The following is a 20,675-nucleotide window of genomic DNA, read 5'->3' on the forward strand; positions in this document are numbered from 1 at the left end:
GGATCAGCATGGTAAAAGTAGGATAGATGGTCTTCCTTGTTAAAACCCTGGGAAGCTGTGAATTTCCTAGCATCTGTCTCTTCTGTGCCTAGCAGTGTGTAATGCTTCCCTGCTCCATAACTGGAAATCACCATCCATCTGGAATTGAATCAGGAAGTTATGGGCTATTTTAAATCTATATGTAACTTCTTTCATTGTCATTATCTAGCTGAGATGGAATTGACTAAAATATATTCAGGCTACAGATCCTGGCATATTGAACCTTAGACTGATTAGGTCACTAAGGATAGCTGCTTGAAGTATAGTAGTTTCTCTTTTTTGATGTCTTTCTAGATGGGCAAATATCTAAATCAATAATTGAATATCACATAAAGTATCAGTGGCAGGAATGCAGATTGTATTCATATGGATGCAGTCACACATAAGAAAAATATTACAGAATAACAAACATAAATGCAAAAATAATTAAGGTGATCACAGGTTTATTGTCTCTTACTTATGTTTTCTTTTACAGTACATAAATTCTGGTTTCAGTTCTGCCTGGTAAGATATATGAGGACTAATCACTTTCCTGTGTCCATCTGATCTTTTTGGCAAGTATCTGTAACTTAAACATACTTTGATGGGCTTTAGACATGTTAACGGTCAACATGACCCACAAGCTGATTTGATCTGATGGACTAAAAAATAATTTAAATGAAAGACTGTATTTAAGAATTGATAGAAGGAAAGTTCAATGTAAATATATCCATTTTCTGGAGGAACTCTGTTCGGATACTTACTGCAAACCTGAATCTCTGCTTATAATTGTCTTTGGAAATATTCCGTGCCCTCCAACACTCAATTTTTGTAACTCTGGCTCACAAGTCTGGGCCCCATTGACTTCTCAAGCTCTGGGTCAGGCCCTGAGTAGCTTTCCATGCTTCTGAAGAATTCATCTGAAAATTAAAATCTTCATTATATTATTAGGATTATGTGTGGGCCTTATTTCCTCCATCTATGCCTAGACTAAAGAACATCTTTAAAGTTCTGGTTATTCTTATGCAGAGAAGGGATTCAGTTGCTGAACTCCCTCCCCTCAGCCTTCTAACTTGAAAATCTGCAGAGGAGGAAGACCAGGAGTCAGCATCCCCAAACAGTCCTGCACCAGGGCCAGCCCTTGCCTGTTAATACAGCGCCTTTGGGCACCTCCTGTTGGGTTGCTAGAAGTCTTTAGTTAAAGGCCTGTTCTTCTCAGATTTAACTTCCTGACCTCATCCCTATTCCAGCTTCCTCTTTCAGCTGATATTCTGGGAAACCCAAAGAGGCTGTTTCCTGAATATCACAGTAGATGCAGGGAGAGCTGTACCATACTCTGCATTTCCCCACCACATAGATGAAACCAGAGCTTTACTTGTTTTTTTCAGCTCTGTTTACAAAGTAGGGTTGGCCACAAGAGAATAGGTTTAGTAATTATTGAACAGCTCTTTTTCTTTTTGCCCCCCGCCCCTGCTGCCAATCCGTCTCTGGTTATAGTGTCATTTTGGAAGGAGAATGTTTTCTGCTTCTTCAGAAAATTCCTTCTACTTGTGTAATTCACAAAATGACAACCTTTTTCCAAAGCCATTTGAGACTTTTGAGCTTATGAGAGCCATGTTCTTAAAATTCTAGGGTTTGATGTTATTTTATTGCTATTGACCTCTAGTGAACACCATGAATTTTAGGTTGTCATTTCTCTGGTAAGAAAACAAACCCACAGAATTTTGTGCATAAGAGATTGACTCAAGAATAAGTTATTGTGGTTAAAAAAAACCACATCAGAAAAGAGTAGTCCAGCTCTAGCAGTTAATATTTCACAGGTATTGCAACATTCATTATCTCAGACCAGTGATGTTTGCTATGGCTTATTATTTGTACTACAGGTGTGACAAAAGGCTTGCAAATTAACCTGGGTTTTTATTGTTGCAGGCATTATTTATGAAGGTAGAAAAGTTACTGCCTTGTAAAGTCTGCAAATCTAATGGACAAGAAAGAAGTGGAAGATTATTAATTTTGATGAAGTAAGGAAAATCAAAGGACTACCTGTAGGTTGTATAAGAAGCTATGAACTGAGTTACAATCTGTCAGGCTAATCCAGGTTTGAAGTCTCAGGTGCTTTAACATCTAATATTCTGGCTTAAAAGAATGGAAAAATGCTTTTTAAAGTGTGGCTATGTAGCTGGGATTCCTAAAGAAATGAGAATTTGCCATCCTGCTGTTTTAGTAGTTTTTGAGTCGTTTGACAGGAGGCTGGCAGCTTTAGAAAGCATAAGATATCATGAAAAAATTCATTCAGTTGAGTAAAATGAAGCTGCAGAATGAGCTCATTTGGGGTTAGATATTGGAGAATCAAGGGAGGAAAAAAATACTATTGCAGGAAAAGCTTCACATATGAGCAGGTAATCCATGGGAAACCAGACTTCATTTGTCTTGTACAAGAAATGATTTGTTTTTCTGGGGAGACAGTAGTTGTTTGGTGCCTCTTGAACTAGACTTCTCACTTTATTAAACTCGTATTTGAAAAAACTCGAGGGTATATTGCTTGATTGTGGTGGATGAGAGGGAAACTCAGGTCAGGCACAAGATGAGCTCCATGCTCTGCTCCCCCATATTTACTCCATGAGACTGTCTTGGGGCTACTGCAATGGAGCAGCTCCTTCCAAAGGACACCCTGGCAGAGTGAGGGGAGAATATAGAGAAGGTCCTTGCTCAGCCCCAAGCAGAGAGTTTCAGTATTCACCATATCATTCAGTGTAACTTGTGCCTCAAGGGTCTCATTTTAAAGAGACATCTAGGGTAATATATTTTCTAAACCAAATCAGGCAGCACTTAGTGTTAGGAAAAAGGACTTTGAGAAGTTTTGGTGACAAAATATGAGTGTCTGTAATAACTTATATTTTCAAAGTTGTCTTTTTAAGGAGGGAAAAATTAGGGGTGTCAGAGAACTCAGAACTATATTTCTAGGATCTCCAAAATTGGAGGGAGCCAACCGCTGCCATAGGTTTCATGGTTTGATGGCATCCCCTTAAAATAACTTTGTGATTCTCCCCAAATGATTAGTTGCCTTCCTCATTCGATATGAAACATCTTTTTTTCTGTTTATTTCAAACACATAACAGTAGGGATTTAGACTCCTGGGTTCCAGCCACTGTGATAAGAATGAAGCAGTAAAATTGCTGCTCTTTGCTTTGAAACTATACTTTGTGTATTCTATTATACCAGTGTCAGATCTGTGCTCAGATACCATCACCCACATCTCCGCCACAGACAGCCAAACACAGAGATGTATCAAGAGCTGGAAACCAGATCTGTTAACAGTACAGAGATTTCCATTTATTTGTCAAGTCCTTCTTCATTTGTTACCATGAAAGTCATGATTAATCAACGTGAAAGATAACAGGACATCTGCAATTTAACCTAGTAAACAGCTGTGTGTGTGGTGGAAGCAATTGCAAGAAGGCCTGTGTGATCAGAGGATGGTTCATAACTGATGTGAGAGAGTGTCGATTCTTTAAAGAGAGGGTCAGAAAGGAAATTCTTGGACTTTTTCTCCTCAAACTAGCACACGCTAATCTTTTTTTCACTTTCAGTGCAGGAGGAGGGGAAATGGAGGTGTGGAGAGCTTAGTCTGGTAGCAGAATCAAGAACAGTATCCAGCTGTCTTGAACATCAGTACCGACCCTTAAATTAAGGCATTGTTTCAGCATGAATTTAGTAATGTGGCACTGCAGCTGTTTGAGTTGAACACACACACACATGCTCTCTTATGTGATACCTGGGTTGGGTGGGTTCTGACAAGTTGCTTGCACAGTCTGTAAGTTTGGAACCACTGCTATAGTGATATAATAATCACTATAATGATGTAGTGGCTCCTTTTTGGCCATAGTCAATTTTTATTCAGTATTTAAAGTTCTCTTTCTGCCATGGGTCTGCAGAATAAACAATCATTGCTGACCAGTGCTTGTTCATGTTCATAACAGCTATGCTACTGCTTTTAGAAAGTGAAAAATTGTACACCATGCAAAATACCACTCTCTCCTTGCCATTGACTCTTCAATATGAGAAATCTTTTGAATGGTTCACTGACACTTCCATGACTTGGCTAGCTTTAAAGCATTTGATTCCTGAAGTGCTCTCCTTGCAAAATGGGTATTCACAGTGGCAACACATGAAATGACAGTGTGTGTAGAAATCTGATGGGGAGCCAGAACCATATCTGCCAACAGGTGCTTGGAAAGGCTTGCTGGTTATGGCTAAAAGTCTTGCTAAAGTTCTCTAAGGGAGAAGGTAAAAATGTACAAGTCCCTACCAGAAGTATCTTTTATTGCCCTCTCCCCCATACCTTTCTAGGCAGAAAATGAGGAAGAAACTACCATGCAACAGCTTCTGTTCACCAACTGGACCTAAAGGAGAAGCTAGAGCTAGCAAAAATTTGGCTAAGGTAGCTGCACTGGGGATGGACTTACAGACATGCACTGCTTAGGAGGAAGGTATAAGCCACATGCACAGATCATTCTCGGGAACTTCTACCTTGAGGTGGTGATCCTAGCACAATGTACAAGATTTTCAATAACAATAACTGTGAATTTCCCTGACTGCATTAGAGCTGGGACTGACTTGGATCAAGTGTTTACAGAGCACTTAGCTCATCTTAAAATGATGTTTCTAGGTGCTACTGTGATTAGAATAAATACTGTATTGAAAACTGGATGGACAAAGAGTTGTAATTGTGGTGTGATTAATTGAGATGGATTAAACTATTCCCACAGGTTTATCAGCTTATGCTCAATGAGATAGAAATGAATGCAATGAGCTAAACATCATGAATGAAGATACTTTTCTTCTCAGTGAGCAATATGCTCTTCTGAGAGCAATTATGACTTAGTTCTGCAAGATGCCAAATAAATACAGCTTTGAGACCACTGGAGGTGTTTAAGACTTTGGAGGGTTGAACCCTTCATATTCAGAACATCCTCAAAGGCTTAGAGTTTAGCCTGTTTGTCCTGTTGCTCTTTCACTATTTTTGCCAGAGATATGTACATAAGACACCTCTATCAAAGGATTAAATTAAATACTTAGAGGCTAATTCTCTCAGCTTTACTGAGGTAGTCAACTTGATTTATTTTTCTTGGTTTATACAGATAGCAATTCTCACCAAAGTTAACTTATTCTCTCAACAGGTGGTCACATAATTAAACTGGATTTTTATTGCAATTAGGTACTCCATATAAAGCATCATGCTTTTTCTGTTTGTCAGAGATCATTCATATTTTAAACCAGTGTATGAGAGCAGTAAAGGTATTTGGGGGGTGGGGGAAATGGCTTAAGAATAGTGGAGAGGTTTTATTCCTTGGAGCATCTGACCTCTGCACATGGGCAGTCCTGGTTCTTTGACAGTCTGTCACACTGAAATCTGAAAGTTGATTCCCTTGACTTCTCACCCTTGTTTTTCTTCTGCTGAGGTGGTGCATCCATTGCACACATAAAATCGTGTTACACTACATGTTCCCGTGCATTATTACCCCTTCAAAAGTTACTGTGATGAGTGACTATTTGCACTTATAGTACCTGTGAGGGAAGTTGGTAAAGAAAGGATCAGTGCCTATTGTGCTCTGCACTGTGTACTTGTATAAATAACCTCTTAGTGCACTATGAAGATTTCATGGAAAAGCTCTCAAGACAGGTCAGGTAATCTGGGGAAAGGAGAGAAATCTCCACCTGCAAGAAATGCCTCTGACTAAATGAAATGTTAGAAAACAGGCCTGGGCCTTCTTCAGGCATGTTGTACCCTGAGACAGTTGATCAACAGTACACTGGTATACCTTGAGTAGCTTCCTGAAATGCTGTGTTCATGTCCCAAAAAATAGTGTTAGGTTCACATTTCTTGCTTTAAAAATACAGGTGGTGTTTTCATATGCCTCTCTTTCTAACACCGCACCTCTTAAAACCTTACCTTAAGATGCTTGTTTTTCTGGGGGGATGGAGAAACATTTTATAGGCATGTGGCTGGGTTGCTTCTGAACTGATGACCTTAATGGTGCAATGGCTCCTCAGAGCTCCAAAGGAGGGAAGGTTTCACTGAGCAAATGTGTATATAGGCCTATTATGTCTGATCTGGTTGTCCTGGATCTGATTTATGGTCAATGGGGAGAAACAGGCACTTCTTGTTGCAATTCGTCTCATCTGGGAAAAAAAAAGTAGTCTAAAATGGGTCAGATAATTGGGCCCTGAAGTGCTTATTTCTCATTGTTGATTATGAAGAGAGTCTAAGGTGACAGGCTCAGCTGCTGACACCTTTGCTGTAAATTTTTAAAGTTAAGTGAAATAAATCAGCCTTGGAAATAAATGGAAAATGAGACCCATTTTGGCCATAAACATAATTTTATTCCCGTTCTTGACTCTTTGGACTTTAACAGCTAGGCTGTTTTACATACTTTCCTCCACCCTGAAGTATCTACCCAATACTAGCTGGAGGATTAAAATTAAACAAGCCCAGATAACAATGAGTCTTTCCACTGACTTCTCTGGTTCTGGATCTTCCTTATAGTCTGTTAATTTTTTCGTATTGTAGGGGTTTGTTTTGGTTGGTTGGTTTATCTGTTTGAACAAATGAATTCTCCTGAGTCCTGGAAACATTTTAGAATTAAATGGATTTGGAGGTGATGGTTTTGCTTCTCTGGTTGGTAGGCGTAAGCATAACCCTTGCCTGTCCTGGAGGCTGGGGACCAGGAAGCATCAAATGGTTCTGGGCACAGCTGAAACAGTGTCTGCTGAAGTACCAATCTGTGTCTGGCATTCGAGACTCTGAGACCTGAATGAACATGCCAAGGTCCTGTAGGCTGTCAGCTCTCTAACAGACTGAGCTCACGCTGCACCTTCTGCCCTGCTGAGCTCTGTGCTCAGCTGCTTTTATTTTGTAGTCAAACCTGGAAAAATATGTATCACTGAGAGACAGCTTTTGGTGTGCAAACAGATGGGTACACACGTGCACGTTCACGCGCACAAAACGTGACTGCTGAAGCCCTGTTTCCCTGGGGACATAAGCTAGTTGTTTGTTAGCTCTTGCTGTTGTTTGGGGGTGTTTGTTGTGGGTTTTTTTTCCAGGAGTGGTAGTGTAGTAAACGTAATCACGAGGGTGATGCAATGCCATAATGCTGTGCCTGTTCTCTGAACGTGACTGCGTGAAGACACGGAGTGTGTCCGTGGATCGTTTTGCAGTGTTTTGCTGGCTGTTTGGGGTTGCCACCTGCTGGTAAAAATACTGCATAGCTTGTTTTCTCATCTTCTGGAAGGAGACAAAAGTACAAATGAGCTGCAAAAGTACATGAGTGGGTTTTTTTCCTGATGAAATTATTTCCTTTTTTTTTCTTGGAAATTTGTTTTGAGTGTAGCTATAGTTATTGTGTTTCTCAAATATAATTTATGTGGCTTTAGTGTTCTTTGTTTTTTGCAGATTATACAAATCTCCAAATACTTAAAGATCAATGTTTAAATTATTGTGTAAATTGCCAGGGCCCAGTTCTCATTTATTGCAATTTTTTTAACCACTGTAACAGTCAGTTTTTCAAAGGGGCCTAAAGGACCTGAATTTTGCAATTCCATTAAAAGTCAAGGGTTTCAAATTGCCTACAGCAGCTTTGGAGAACTCATCCTGAAATGCATTTCAAAAGCTGGTCAGGACAAAAAAGCATTTTTGTGCCCAGAGTTGAATTCAGCATGCAAAGACACCATATATTGCACAGCCTTTATTTTGCCCAAGGAAGATGCCTTCCTTGTTCATTTTTCAAAGTTTCAATACAACATCCTCTAGAGCATGACTAGATGACACTAGGAGGTAGGTGCTCTAAATTTCCTCCCAGAATTAAGTGTGACTGCCATTGTTTCTGCCTCAAGCTCCAGCACGTGACTTGTGGTGATTTGCAAGTTGTCATATTAATAGTGCTACTGTAGTAACTGCCCATGCACATGTTCCTGCTCCGTTGGCTCCCTTTATGTATGTGACCTCTGCTAGCTTGAAGATCTTATGCACTGTATGGCTTTAAAAGCTTGCATCTCTGCTGTTCGAATTCAGAGATGTGTAGCAAATGTGCCAGGGGGGTGAGGAGATGGTTTTTGCTCAGAAACTTGCAAGGACCCCACAGGAAATGCTGCTTGTGTGTGCTACAGCCCTGCACTGACCATTGCTGGTCAACAGGGACCTGCTGGTTGAAGGAGGTCAGCTTTGAAAAACACGCAACTGGGAGCCTTGGGGAGGGGTAGTGGTGAAGTTTGGTGGCCCTTTGCTAGCCCCATAGCAAAGGGGATGTGCATGGGAGTGGGGGCCTTGAGGATCCTATTGCTTTCTAAGTGGTTACTCGTGAGTGCCAGCTTAGTGTTGCCAACCTGTTTCAGGAACTAATCTCATTGTCTTCTGCATAACACATATTTTTGCACTGTACAATAATTATCAGCTATCTCCTGGTAATTAATAATTTAAAACCCTGTAAAACGTGTGCCATTTGCTGCTTGAACAGAGATTTGATGACTTGTGAAGCGGGAGCTGGGTATAGGTGAGGTCTGAGACCTCCTGTGGCAACTGCAGGGAAGGGGAGACAATTCAAACGACTTGTGTAAGGACCTGCAGGTCAGATGCTTGAAGGGGACTTGTTATAGCAGGGTGGTTTTATTCAAGGCCATGAAGTCTGTGCCGCGTGGTCCTGCTCCACACCATTGTACATGCCTGTTATTTGTCCCTAACAAAATTAATTTTCAGATGGATCTGTGCATATGGTGGTTCTGCAAGGGGACCTGCTTTTCCTCTTCTCCGTGTGGTTGTAGGGAGAGAGAGGACACTGTGCTCCCTCTGCTTCCTTTTCTTTTTTTTTTTTTTTTTTTGTCCTCCCTCCAGTTTGTGAAAGGGTTGTTTTCCACTTCTCTCCTAGCCTCCCCTATTGATGTGTGTGGAGACTGGAGGCAGGACAGGTGACTCCTTGGGCTTCAGCTTTAATTCTTTCAAGGCATTATAATAAATATCTATTCCCTTCCCTCATGAAAAATTGGTTGAGTTATAGCCAGGGTTGCCTATTGTTAAGGCTGCCCAGCCCTTTGTCTGATAGCATGTTGCTTGTAGTTATTTATAGCTGTCAGGCTTTGACAATTCAGGATGAAATTTTTCATGCTTAGTGGGAGTCTCAGATGAATTTTTATGGACAGTTTCATCAGTTCCACTTTCTATAAGAGAAGAACAAGGGAAAATACTTCAATTGTGTTTAAAAAAAACCCAACAAACCAAACAAAAACCCCTCTCTCTTGAATTGCTTCTGTTTTGTCCTCACGATTAAAATTTGGAATTTGGATATTCTTTTGTCAGAAAGATGTGTTTTAACATACCTTTGAAAACTGGTTTGTGCTTGGTCAATGAACTGGCATTGAAAAACTGCAGTTTGCTCCAAAACAGCAAACTTTTTCTGGACATTAAAAGGGTGCAATAATGAACATTTATGAATCTTCCTTCTTGAAGAAGGTGAGGTGAGTGCAGCAGCGATGATAAACCAGAGGTGTGGGGACAAATATGAGATGGGGGCAGACTGGAGAATATCGATCAAAAAGGGTTCAAATGTATAAAGAATCGGCAGTAGTGAAGACTGCATATGTTAATGCCACTGAAGCCTTATTCAGGATATGTTTATTTTGAAGGGGTTAGATAAATATATCCTTAATTTTGAGATATCTGCATTCTGAGTATTTGACTTTGCAGATATGGTGTGTGCCTAGGCAAGAGCAAATAATTGTTTTGATTTGCTTGTAACTAGTAGGTCTATGGTAAACAATAGAGGTTGACCTATTAATATGTCAGAAAAGTTACTCTGAAGATAGGGCTTACAATTTTTTCTTAAATGTTTTTTCTCTTTTACAATACAACGAATACCACAAAGACTACCATTTTGCCCAGAAGAAAATGCAAGTGAGAAACTGTACACAGAACCAGGCACAGCCCCAGCAGAACTGGAGGTCAGAGGCTGTATGTTAACATGCCTGCATTGTGCTATAGTAGCATCTAGCACAGTGGCGAGCGCTTTAGCAGAGATCATAGACCCCTTACACTCCTCACTGCTTTGCAACTGGGGAACACGTACGACTACAAAATGTTTCAGGTCCGGCTAATGGCATTGACTTTGGATAGACGCTGAATATGCTATTTCATCGGGGAGGAAGGGAATTGAAAGGGGAAAGGAAGACCTTGTTGCTAGCCACAGGAGAATGTCACGTACTCGTGCCTGTATTTTAAGGGTCCATGGGGAGGCAAATCTCTCCCTCCTTCACTGAATGCAGATGAGGTACTTTTGAAAGCAGTCTAAACAGCTACCACTGAAAGCCTAAACCTTTCAAAGATTGTACCTTGGTGTCCCCCTAAAGAACTGTAGCTCACCAGTGAAATACAGTCGTCCTCAGACTTCAGTCCTGGGCCTCTAAGCTCTGAATATAAATGGCCCAATTTTAAAGGCTACAGTGCAACGAATGAGACTGCTGAGACCAGGAAGGTGATACTCTCAGCAGCTTGCTCATGGCTCTGGGACTGCCCTTGGAGCGTGTAGGAACAGCTAGCAATTTCTTAGCTTTCAGAACAAATCTACTGCTCCAGTCATGTGCATTACGTACGCTCCTGGCTCAATAAGTAGGAGAAAAGGTATACGTGTTTTATCTTTCTTAAATGACAGTTCACTTGAATTTAAAATCAAAGCTTTTCACCCTAAGATCAGAAAAAGGAACAAAGACCATACCTTATGGGTTTAGGATGGCAAAGCCCACTGTGGTGAGCGGCATCGCACAAGAGCAGTGGTGGCATGGCTTAGTCTTACTAGTGATATGTGACTTAATGCAAGTCTCTGTCAGTCATAAAGTCCAAATCAGGAACCCCTGGTGGAGCAGGTGAACTTGAGCTACGTCAACAAGCCTCCTTACTTGTGCCAGTAGTTTGTAGCTCTACTTTCTAAGAAGTGGATCCACATATTATGAGAGAGAGGTATTCAGACAGAGTAGCTTAAGTATGTGTGATGTTGGGAAAGAAAAGGTGTGGGACACTTGTTAAAGCAAGAGGTCAAGAGTTAGGTGATCTGAGTTGCCATTTCTGACTGGCACTTGTTGTTTTGTAAATCCTCACTTAATTTCTGTAGAGAAGCTTGCAACAACTCTTGGGTACCAATTTCTCTAATTGTGGGGTCAATAGGTACTGGCACAGAACAAAGAATTGGTTGCTTCTGCCTGAAGAATTAATCTGACATAAAATTAAAAGAGAAGACAATGAGACCGACCTGTAATTAAGTTTTATGGTATCTGATTGAGTTTGAGCACTGAAACCTTGCCTAATTATTTTATCCCATTATTCAAAAATGGAAAGAGTAATGGTGCAAATACACACCTAAAATTTCTGTAGGGCAATGTTTCTGCCTCTCTACAGAAAAACTAGATGAAGCCTACATAGACTAGAACACTGGATTGACTGTGAGGGAGTTAATTTATCCACTGTGCTTTAGCTTGAATATAGGTACAAAATGCTTGCTGAAACAAAGAAACCTTACTTTTGATTTTTGATGTGCCAAAAATTCAAGCCAATGCTATGGAAAGGTTACAATATAGAGATTAGTGTGTGTGTGTGCATGTGCGCATGAGCACACAACTTTTCATAATCGGTGTCTTTGTAACATCCGATTCATTTTTATGCTAATTTTTTCCATAGAAAAGATTCAGTGTGTTGTAAAATCTGGCAGCAAGACATATTGAATGCTGCCAGCTACTTCTTTTTTTTTTTTTTTTTTTTTTTTGAAAGATGAAACTCAAATCAGTTTTATTGCTCCTTTATTTTTCAATTACTAAGAAAAAAAATCCAGGCAATTCTTTTTTTTTAATGTTTCAGTTTACTTCATTTAACCCTAATTCCCAAGTTCTTTTCTTAGGTATTTGATATGAAAGTTTATCTGTTACATGTGTCCACATGTCTGTACCCTCTCCAGAGGTGATCTTATTACTGCAGTATTTGACTATATTCCCATATTGTATTGATCACTGAGGTTGACTGATGTTCTTAATGGTGATCATGTTTGTAGCTATTTCATTAAAAAAAAAAAAATCTTGCAACAATTTAAGGTATGTAAGAGTGGTTTTGAGGGGCTAAGAGGAAGTTTAAATGTATGTGTGGTTTAAATTAGAAAACAGAAAGTAGAAGGGTACTAAGTAAATATAGTGAGACTTGTGATCGTTCTGTGTTGAACCAGTTGCTAAGGAAATTCTGTATGTTACACAAATAAACTTTATTCCTCAGAAAATTTAATTCAAAGATTGCATTTGGAAACCACATTGAACCTCAACTCTTGGTGATTTTTTTAAAGTATATTTTGAGGTATTTTATTTAAAGTATGTAATAGCTCTCACTATCAGAGAACACAGATTTATTGGCTTAAATCCACATTCATGTACCTACTTTTACATCACTTTCTATTTTCCAAATTTCAGTTAAGAGAAGGTTGTTGTAGACGTATTTAGACAATCTCAATAAACCCAGACAAATGCTCAACAAAAATGGGCATAATGCTTTTCAAAACATCTAGCCTTTATTAAACTTTTTCCTCTCTGCAGGAATCCAGGTTGGCAGCTGAGGAAAGTTGAACTAGCTGATATGTTTGAACAGAGCCATAGTCCACCTTTCACTTAATTCACTTTCTTCCAGTTAAGGAAAGGGGGATAATTCTTTCCTTGTTTAAATATGTGTTTCATTGTTAACTTTCCCAAAATGACCTGTATGCAGGATGGTGTTTGGGCATACATGAAGTTTGGAATGGGACTGTGGAAGCTCTAAAATCCCCCAAACAACTTGCCTTTCAAAATGGAAGCTTTAAACAATATTTTCTCTGAAAACAGTAGTGAAAATCATTATTTCAAATGGTATTTCAGATTTAATTTACATCAGTGTAAGAAAAGTAAAAAAACTTAGATGACAGTTAAGTACAAATGGGTATTTCTATTTTATACCAGTTATCATACGACCCTCACATGCCCTGGTATCTCAGCTCTCTCAATACTTTTCAGTCCTGTGCTTAATGATATGACCAAAACATATCAAAAGCATTTTATTTTATTACTCCTACTATGCCATTTGCCAATACTTTGGTGTCTTCAGCTTTTCTGGAAATGGCTAATATTCATGAAAAATATGAAATTATTAGTTCAGAGCATCATTTCATGGAATTAACAAAGATCTTAATTTTAGAAAGAAGCTGTATGGATATTAAATGGCCATTTTATTTCAGTCCATGACATAAGCACACAGTCTATCTCTCTGTCCAAAGCAAAGTTGTGAAGTATGTATATATATTTGCATATAAATGAATATATTTTGTAAACTATGAGCATTTTTGCCTATGGATTTTCTATGCTTATAAGATGATTCTTGATCATGGAAAAATTGTGATCTTGCAAAGTTACCTTCTGAGAGTCAACAGGCTCACAGTGAGAGCCAAGCATGCTGCCAAAACTACTATTAGAATAGTAGCCTTATTTTTAACATGTAGTTTAATGTAAGAATCTTACTGGGTTATTTAGGTTTTTAAATCCAAACACACTGTAAAATGGTGTCTTGCCTACCTCTTTTATGGCAAATAATTTTGTGTCAGCATATACCTCCTTTCTAATATTCTTTAGTATCTTTCACTACAGGTGATACTTTTGAAACAGACATCACCTAATGTGATACTATACTGGTTTATATCATTCTTAACCATTGAGCAAATAGTGAAAATTAAATAAGTAATCTCTACCTAAGAATGATTATTTAAAGCTAAGCTATTAATAAAATCCTCTGACAGGTGGAGGCACTTAGTAATATCAATTAGTTCTCTCTTTAGATATGAAGTATTCATTTTATAAATTTATTTATTCTCTATATAAAGTTTGTTGCCTCTTGAAAAATGGCTTGCTATTGGGAATACATCATGCTATTCATTTAGAAGAATATTCCCTAGATGATATGGACGTGTTTTCAACAGTTTGGGGAAAAAAGAACAAGTGGTTATGTTTTGCAAACATGAAGATGAGTCTGAGTGTTGGATTAAGAAAAAGATTAAGAGATGGCTTTGTGGAAATCTTCCGCTCAGGTACCGCGTTTACTATGTGGAGACGCTAGGTTATCGTAGGCATTACTAGTGACATATGGTTTTTTTATAATGCCATATTTCTTAGTTAGCTTTCTCTGTAAAAGCTTTTGTGAACTCTAAGGTGATTTGTTTCAGGCTAGTATAAAACAGTCGCTGAGAGTGGTAGAATTTCATTGTAAGGACTTAATTAGTCATTCAGATTGCTCGGCTGATGGTCTGCATGAAAGCTGTATAGCAGAATAAATAACAATAGCTGTGAATCACATCAGGATGGGGATGTTAAAAAAAAAAAATCAAATGTGTTTATCCCAGGCATTTGGAAAAGTCATCATGCTCTCAGTGCCCTGGAATAGAGAGGAGCAATCTGATTTTGTGTGCCTTTTGCTCTGTGTCAGGGTACATGATGCAAACAGGGGGGGCAGGTGCCTGCATGCTCCTTGTCAAGGAGCAGTCAGGTAGTTCACCAGCTTTTTTAAAAAACTCCAACAAGACTGAAAATCAAAAGCTGGTATTTATTCAGATCTAATGAAGGCTTTCTCCTGTGGGGAAGGTAGCTATTTAGTCAGTCTGAGACAATCCAAAGGGAAGTTCTGGAAGAAATCAACTTATGGCTAATATCACTAGTGTTAAATAAAAGCAGTTGGAATAGGGTGGTATTACAATGATCTGCTTCTAGTAAATGCCAACTGGCAGAGAAAACGGTGGTGGTTTTCACCTTTACTATAGTTTTGTGACAGGGGATGTGCTGGATGTTCCAGTTAAATATAAAAAGGTTAGACTGTACCTAATCTCTGAACAAGTGTGCTAAAACTAGCTTTCTTTCAGACATGCTGGCTCCCTTTTTAATATATTGTATATTTTTTTCTACTTGTAGTTTTAAGTTTTACTGGACAACAAGGAAAAGGTGGTGTCCACTAATGCAAGTGATTTTGCACATGTGATCGAGTCAACTGAGTAGTTGGAGGGAGCTTAGAAAAGGGAATTGCAGCCAATTCTAAGCCGGAAGGAAAGCAGGGACTGAAAAGAGGTGGAAACAACAAAGAGAAGTAACTAGGTGACAGAAAAGGGAAAAATTTCCTCGCCTGTTTTGTCAACCAGAGGGTGTTGGGAAGATGCACTCAATCAGATTACATTTTGCAGGGTAACGTGCTTCTTGTAAATGCTCGGCTTGAGGTTTTTCTTGTGTTTTATAATGGATTGTGTTATGGAAAGATCAGTAAACGTGGCCTTTTCCTTTTCTTTTTTTATTTCTTTTTTTTTTCCTTCTTCACTTGAACTGTTGCTGTCCACAGTTATGGTTGTAAATGTATTTCATAGTGCAGTGGTGGGGATATGGCACCATCATCAGTGTAGGTCTCGAGACCACACTGAAGTCAAATATTTTGTTTTCAAACCATCTCTCTGTGCTTGCTTCTACTTTACTTCTGAAAATACTCATTCATGCTGATCTGAACCAGAGAGGGTGAATGGTGAGTGGAATTCTGTTAGAGCTCTTCCATTGCCCCTTCCTAGGCTGTGTTATGTAGATAAGGAGTTCCTTTCATTTCTGTATATTCACATCCTTTGTCCAGATAGCACGGGTAGGAAACGTTAGTATTTCCCTGGGAATAGTCCTCTTGGAGTATGTAGTCTGCACAGAATCCTCTGTATTACTGACTTGTTACTCAACATCACCCATGGATAGCTATTCTTGTAAAAGAAACCCCATAGTTTGACAGTGACTTATGAAGAATACTATTTGTGTTTCTTGGTGTTAAGTTACTACAAAGATTGGCTTCTGCCTTCCTGGCAATACCTTCCTTATTTCCCCTCAGCCACTGCAATATCATGGTAAATGGTGTAAAAGGTGTGGAGAATAGTGGTCAGCGTGTGCACCTTGTTCCTTCCCTACCCCATCCTTTCTACGCAGGGGAGGCTGCAACAGTGACTTCCTCCCCTCATAGAAAGGGAGTGTGTGGAGAAAAATCATATTTAAAGTCCCTAGATGGGTGTGTTGTGCTCCAAACTATGGGAGTGCCCTGATTTAATGCATCTTTTGCAGGAGTGTCCTAATGGAGACTTCCTTAAAAGCCCAGTTCCTGCAGCCACCATGCAGTCCCAAGATGGGCATGGCAGGTGAAAGGAAAAGGGCATCGCCTAGAAGGATCCTCCAGGTTCCTTGTGGGGTTCCTGCAGGCACTGGGGAATAACAAGCTGGGGAGCATTTGACTGCTCTGGAGGGGAAGAAATCCCCTTCCAAAATGGAATTCCTGCAAAGTTATCTGACTGCTGCACCTCACACATGAAATACAAGAGTTCCCAGGTGGCTGTCTCTCATGCTGATGTTCCCCAGCTGCCTGCTGACCCCACAGGACAGCTGACAGCCCCAGGGGGAGGTGGAGGCTGGCCAGCTGCCTCTTTCCAATGGTGGTGGAGCAGGAGGAAGGCCTCCACATTGCACAACAGCTTCAGATACAGTACATAGTACAGGAGGTCACCCATAATGGAGCCATGCTAGGAATCAAGCTCCCTATCTGCAGCCTACTGCTGCTCTCCCCACCCATGGCCCAAACCCAGGGCTTCCTTGCACAGAAATAGAGGGGATTTCAAAGTTCCAAATGCTGTTAAGCTAAACTTGGGGTTTCATTTGTCCAGGGTGATTCTCTGTAAAAAAGTCCCTTCTCCTGCTTCACAGCTCTCACATACATGTTCGAGTTGTACTTGTTTGTTTTAACACCTGGAAAATGGCACGGTATTTTATTTAAATATCTGCTCCTTCAGGCCAGCACACCTGCTGGTATAGTGAGAAGCTTCTTGCCATGTGTTAGATGTGTATGCTGTCAGATTAAAATGCAGTGCTGTGATTTAAAAGGAAATTTCAAAGTCCTATTGTGCCTGCCTCCCAGCATGGTTTCCATAAGCACAGTACCTGTCTGGTCAGGCATTTTAAAGGGAGAGCAAGACCTTAGTTTGCAGAGCAGTGATATTGTGAAAGGGCTGTAGACGTAGTTCCAATGAGAAGCTTTAAAATACTTGCCTAGGGGAGAAAGGAACACATTCACACAGTTTCAAACAAGAAGCAATTCTCATAGTCCCATGCCAATTCTTTATGACTATTGCTCCATCATTATTGTTTGAGTTTAGTTGTGTTTTGCTTTGGGAAGATTCCCACTTTCCGACTTTTACCTGAGCAATATTTTAAGATGAGTGCGTATATGAAGAAGGTAATTTTACTTCTTACCTTTAAAAAAATCAGAAAACACTCTCTCCCTAACTGCTGTTCTCACATTTGAAATGAGACGATGATCTCTCCCCTGCCAACTTGTACTGAGACTGAATCAGCTCAGACCTTGGACGGTGGCTCCTGAATTTGGAGACTGGATGAGTATTGTCTTTTGCTCTTGGACACACCCTGGAAAGTGCAAGTGAAATTTTTGAGTCCTTATGTCCACCTAGTGAAACATTTCAGGCTTTCCTCCATGGCACAGGAATACATTTCAAGGCTGTTTAGTTTTATAAGTGAAGCATTGATCAAAATGTCAGACAGATCTGGCTGCTATCCCTAGGCTGGCCACTGACTTTGTATTCTCTTGGGTGAGCTGCTTAACATATCAGTTTCCTCACCTGTAAAATGGAAGCAATACCTTTGGGGGCAATGATGAGGTCTTTAGATGGAAGAAGATATCAAAGGGTGAAGTGGTGCTATATGATAATGGTTATTCTTTTACTGAGAAGCTGCACTTTTCAGGTTTAACACTGCTTGGAAATGATTAATTGAGTTGTGTGGATTAAATTTTTAGTGAGAGTTATGAAATACTTTCCTAAAGAATAATGCATTTTAAATGTTATGTGAGATTCAAGAATTAAAATTTTGTCTCATATTTCAAAGAATTTTAAATGACCTTCAGACTGAGCCAGTCAGTGGTTTGAATATGCTAATGAAATCACTTTGCTCGCAAGATGTTTTGTTTGGTAATGAAACTCAAAACTACTGACCGTGTTGAGCTGATGATGTTTTTCTGTCTAATACACTACTATTCATCAATGCAGTGTGTGCAGGCAAAGTTCAGGTATGAATATAGATGACTAGGATTTTCTGGGAGCTCATATAATAGTCTCTTTTAGGTCTTGATCTTTGTAGCCAGCTGATGACCTTTATTTTACACTGGTAATGAAAGAAGGCAGTATTATTTTATCACTTAGCTCCATGAATACAGAAATAATTCAGTTCTCATCACTAACCATTTTAGCAAATTAGAAAGTCCCATTTAGCCCACACCTTGCCAGCTGTACTTGTACTGAGTAGTGGTTTTGGAGTACTTTGAGACTGCTTACTGCTTAACTTACTGCTCAGTGAGGATATCAGTGTCTGACCCTAATATTTTGAATGTATTTCAGAGTCTAGTTTTGGGGTTGTTTTTTTTTTTTTTTTACTTGATTGTTGCTGTCATTTTATTTAGACTGAATCTAGATGAATATAGGTAATTTTTCAGGATGAAGTATGAACGTTACAGTCATCTTGGTAAGAAAGAGCAAATTGCTTCTTTATAAACTATGATCTGAAGTATTGGAGTTGTTTAAAAAATAAAAGGCAGTAACCTCAGAAGATTCAAATTAAATTTAGAAAAATAAAAACTTTTAATTTGTGTCTTTACTACTGTAAATGTTACTAAGTAACATTGTAATCCTATAAATTATCACAAATTTGGATTAATCCCAAAAGAGTGAATGTTTTAAGTTGCAGTTTGTCTGGAAAGCTTTCCTCCCACAATTTATTCTATATGTACTATATGCATTAAACAGCACAGTAGTACTGCAGATCAAAAATCTTTGAATATTCCATCTAATGCAACCTCAGATAATTAAAAAAAAAAAAAAGGATTTGATTTATGAAAGCTCATCAAAGATGCCCAGAGCATTAGGTGAGACCTTTGATATGATTTCTGAAACTTCGAATGACTTTTTATTAAAGCTGAAATTTTCTATTTAAATAAGTTGATTGTATTTATTTTATGCCAAAATTGTTGAAACCAAAGATTTTGCTTTTAGTTTTGGAACAACTTTATAGCTGAAAATTGTTCATCAGTTCTGCTGGTTGGATATCCAAATATAATTGGGAACATACACACCTGTTCCTCTTTCTTGTGACCCGTAATGAAGGAGGAGTGGGGAGTAGGGACAGGAGGCACTGAGCAGAGGAGGGAATTAGATGAGTACACCAGAGGGTGATTGTTATGCCAGAGGGAGAAGGAGGGGGAAAAGAAAAGAGAATCCTCATTAATCAGTACATTTCCTGTGAGCTTTAACTTATCCTTGTCCCAAGTTTCCAATAAAGTTGAGCAATGGGTGGGCAAAAGTAATAATCACTCTCCCAGAATGTGATTTCAATTGTTACCTATTACATGCCTCTCAGACTTCCCTAGAGAGGCACAGGCAGATGGGGCACACGTTTGTCTCTGGCTGTGAATCATGTGAAATTGATGGCAGCTTATAAGAAGTGTCTAGACTCCCAAAGTTTCTTTGGTATTCTTTCTAATTAAGTTCATTATGAAGAGTTGGAGATGAGGTCACAAAAAGAATATATGGTAAAACACGTTCTTTCACAATGTGGCATGAAGGGGGTGAAGATGCTCATGAGGATTGTCTTGCTATAGCAGAGACTTTGCTGTGATCCACCAAGAGCTGGAAATGAGCGTAAAACCAGGTCATGAAATACATCTTCCCAGGAAAATAACAGAAGGTGTATGTTGGTCAAAGAAGGCACAGGCTGTCATTAAAGGCATCTCACTGTGATAAACAGCCATGGAAGAACGTTTTGAGCCTTTAAATGTACTCTGATCCTTTCAGGATTTTTGACCTCTAGAACAGAATTTCTGAAATCCTTTCAAAAGGTCGTGAGGCTAGTCTTTGATGCCCTGTCTGGGAATTAAAAAGAATTTTTGCTTTTGGAGATATGTGAAGTGAAAAATGTTTTCAAGAAAAATATTTGGGGATTTGCTCATTTTAATTGTTTAATACACTTGTTTAATTGTATAAGTCCAGTTTCTGAGAATAAGTTGTTTGGTAGATTTTTGCATTTTGGATAGGGGAAAGCTTCTACTGCCAGTTAGATTCTAGTTTTTATGACAGATCTTGTCATCTTTAATAGTATATGGACTAATTCATAGCAAAGCTGCAGAGATTAGATGATGTGGTCTTAGGCTATATGTAATGTTGATGAATTTCTCTATTAGGTCAGTAGGTATTTGGATGGCCGATCTGGATGGTTCCAAGGCATTTTCTGGGAAGAGTTTTATGAGTTCAGGGATCTAGGTTAGCAGCTTTACCCTGGCAAGCTGTCTCTCTTAGGTCTGATTCATTTGCTGTACTTTCTTTGCTCTGGTGTGCTTACTCTCATTCTTTTACACTTTTATTTCCTTCCACCTTTGTGTTGCTTCAGGGTATAAAGGAGCATTTCTGTATGACCTGGAGCTGGTCAGTCCTCCTTTCCATTTTTTTAATTTATTTTTTAAATAAGCATGAATTTTTTATTAACTGCATTTGGGAAGAAAC

Source organism: Pelecanus crispus, chromosome 1 (assembly GCF_030463565.1).
Source record: "Pelecanus crispus isolate bPelCri1 chromosome 1, bPelCri1.pri, whole genome shotgun sequence".
Lineage (NCBI taxonomy): Eukaryota > Metazoa > Chordata > Aves > Pelecaniformes > Pelecanidae > Pelecanus > Pelecanus crispus.